The sequence below is a fragment of the Procambarus clarkii genome, chromosome 85 (assembly GCF_040958095.1).
Source record: "Procambarus clarkii isolate CNS0578487 chromosome 85, FALCON_Pclarkii_2.0, whole genome shotgun sequence".
Classification (NCBI taxonomy): Eukaryota; Metazoa; Arthropoda; class Malacostraca; order Decapoda; family Cambaridae; genus Procambarus; species Procambarus clarkii.
The window spans coordinates 16255664-16259122 of NC_091234.1; positions in this window are offsets into that span (position 1 = coordinate 16255664).

A 3459-nucleotide genomic window follows, 5' to 3' on the forward strand; every position below is an offset into this window, starting at 1 on the left:
AATTCTGTTTTAGTCTGTCTGTCTCTCTCTCTCTCTCTCTCTCTCTCTCTCTCTCTCTCTCTCTCTCTCTCTCTCTCTCTCTCTCTCTCTCTCTTTCTCTCTCTCTCTCTCTCTCTCTCTCTCTCTCTCTCTCTCTCTCTCTCTCTCTCTCTCTCTCTCTCTCTCTCTCTCTCTCTCTCTCTCTCTCTAATTGTAGGTCTCAGACCCTTAATGTGGGTGGGGATAGGACCCCATTCCTATCCTGCAGGTGGTAGAAGGGACCCCATTCCTATCCTGCAGGTGGAAGAGGGGGACCCCATTCCTATCCACCAGGTGGAAGAGGGGGACCCCATTCCTATCCACCAGGTGGAAGAGGGGGGACCCCATTCCTATCCACCAGGTGGAAGAGGGGGACCCCATTCCTATCCTGGACCGGGTAGTAGGGACCTCATTCCTATCCACCAGGTAGTAGAGGGGTACCCCATTCCTATCCTATAGGTGATAGAGTCCACTACGGGCTCACCATAGCCCGTGCTACTTGCCCCGCTCCTGCGCCAGGTAAGTCCACTACGGGCTCACCATACCCCATGCTACTTGAAACTTATTCCGAATAGCTGAATCTATAACAACAACAAGCCCAGAACATAACATTAACACTAACAACACCCTCCAACACACATTCAAGTGAGCAAACTCAGTCTTTAATGGATGAATATAAGTTAATGTTTGTATTCGCTTCTTTTTGCGGTTCTTTTAATCACAACACGAAAAACATTGTCACAATTTGACAAGACTTTTATGTAAGTTCATACTGTCAGTGTGTGGACGCTGTTGAGGAGGTAAGATTAATATATGCGCTTCGCTGTGTTGTGTCAAAATGAAATGTTTTCTGCGATTCGGTACTGTGCGCTAGATTAAATGTAAACAGGAGCTTGGAGAACTTGTCAGAGCAAGTGGTCGTGTGTGTGTGTGTGTGTGTGTGTGTGTGTGTGTGTGTGTGTGTGTGTGTGTGTGTGTGTGTGTGTGTGTGTGTGTGTGTGTGTATTCACCTAGTTGTGTCTGCAGGATCAAGCATTGACTCTTGGATCCCATCTTGACTCTGTGTGTGTGTGTGTGTGTGTGTGTGTGTACTTACCTAGTTGTGTCTGCAGGATCGAACATTGATTCTTGGATCCCATCTTGACTCTGTGTGTGTGTGTGCGTGTGTGTGTGTGTGTGTGTGTGTGTGTGTGTGTGTGTGTGTGTGTGTGTGTGTGTGTGTGTGTGTGTGTGTGTGTGTGTATTCACCTAGTTGTGTCTGCAGGATCAAGCATTGACTCTTGGATCCCATCTTGACTCTGTGTGTGTGTGTGTGTGTGTGTGTGTGTGTGTGTGTGTGTGTGTGTGTGTGTGTGTGTGTGTGTGTGTATGTGCTCACCTAATAGTGCTTGCTGGGGGTTGAGCTCTGGCTCTTTGGTCCCGCCTCTCAACCGTCAATCAACTGGTGTACAGATTGGCGAGACGTTACGAGTGGAGTTCCGCAGGGGTCAGTCCTGAGTTCAGACGCTAAGTCCTGAAATTATCACAAGATAGTGTCTGAAAGCGGAGCCTGAAAATCTACTCTTGGTAATTTTGGACCTAAAAGAGACTTCAAAGTGCAGGCTTCTCGCTTCACTTCCTCTATACTAAAATACCTCTAGCGGCCTTTCCTCGAACTTAGGCCAAACTTGCAGCAAGTTTCCCCTTTATGCATAACTTTGCCAGATTTAGTGGAGCTACAATACATCGCAAATTACTTAAGACAAAGGTAAACTACTTCAATTACTTGGTTAAGTATGTAAAGTGCTCATGGAAGGGGGGGGGGAACATGGTACAGGATATAGGGGTTATAAGTGATGCTGGGATCCTAGGTTCGATCCCAGGCGCCGGCGAGAAACAATGGGCTGAGTTTCTTTCAGCCTATGCCCCTGTTACCTAGCAGTAAAATAGGTACCTGGGTGTTAGTCAGCTGTCACGGGCTGTTTCCTGGGGGTGGAGGCCTGGTCGAGGACCGGGCCGCGGGGACACTAAAAAGCCCCGAAATCATCTCAAGATAACTTCAAGATTGACACTTTTGAACACACAGAAATCACAACAGTGTGATGAATCAAGTGATCAAAATCCACAAGGGCCGTGATGAGGATTCGAACCTACGTCCGAGAGGATCCCAGACGCTGCCTTAATCGACTGAGATAAGACATGGTAAAAAGAATTGCAACCGGGAGTTCAACTTAGCAACTGCAGGAATTGTGAAGAAGCAATATTTAGGTGTGGATATAGTTCAAACATTAACACCAGAGGTACACATAAACAGGGTAACATCAGCAGCATATGCAAAGCTGACAAAGATTATCTCTCAAGACAATCTATACAGCCTAATTTAGAACGATTCTAAAGTATGCAGCACCAGCCTGGAATCCACACCTTCGCACAAATATATTTAAACGGTACAGAGTTTTGCTACAAGATTAGTATCAAAACTATTAAGTTTAAACAACAAATATAGTTTAAAAGAATCATAGAGAAGATAAGGGGGACATGATCATAATATCCAAGATACTAAGGGGAAGAGACAAGGTACAATGTACAGTCTTTAATTTGAGAGAAAGCAGGACAGGAGGACATTGGTGGAAGCTGGAAACGCAAATGAAACAAAGATATATAAGGAAATACTCGTAGCTGAATTCACCACGTAAAATTCAATGAAAGAAGTTGTGGTAGCTCCATCTTCAACTTTAAATCCAATTTCGATAAAGAATCCAAACGATAAGATAGTTAAATAACATCTCAACAGGTAGAAGAACAACAGTGGCCAGAGTAGAGAGGCAACCCGTTCTCGCACTTGCTTATAGTCAATATTGGCTTATTTAATAAGTGCATATGTGACATACTAATTGATTTTAAATATTTTAATTTACCTTGAAAAGCTTCATAGAAAACACCGACCTTACCTAACCTTCTTAGTATGTTAAGATAAGCATCTTATTGCTTCTTAATTACAATTATTACTTAACTTATACCGTTGATAGGTTAAGTAATAATTGTAAATTAGAAGCAATAAGATGCTTATCTTAACATACTAAGAAGGTTAGGTAAGGTCGGTGTTTTCTATGAAGCTTTTCAAGGTAAATTAAAATATTTACAATCAATTAGTATGTCACATATGCACTTATTAAAGCCAATATTGACTATAAGCAAGTGCGAAAACGGGTTGAGAGAGGATATATCGACCCAAACCTCATTTCCCTACAAGATAGATAAACAGGAATAGGTATATCCCGCCTCCACAGTCACCACCCAGCAGCCGTCGAAGGCGCGGTCACCAGAACGGGTCCTTGGGTAGACCCGACGATCTCTCCCAAGTTATGCAAAATGGCCAGATTTACATACGTGATGGGGCCGGCTAGAGACCCCCTCAGCGCGGCCGGATGATCTTATTCTGAGCCTTAGTGCCCGAATAAG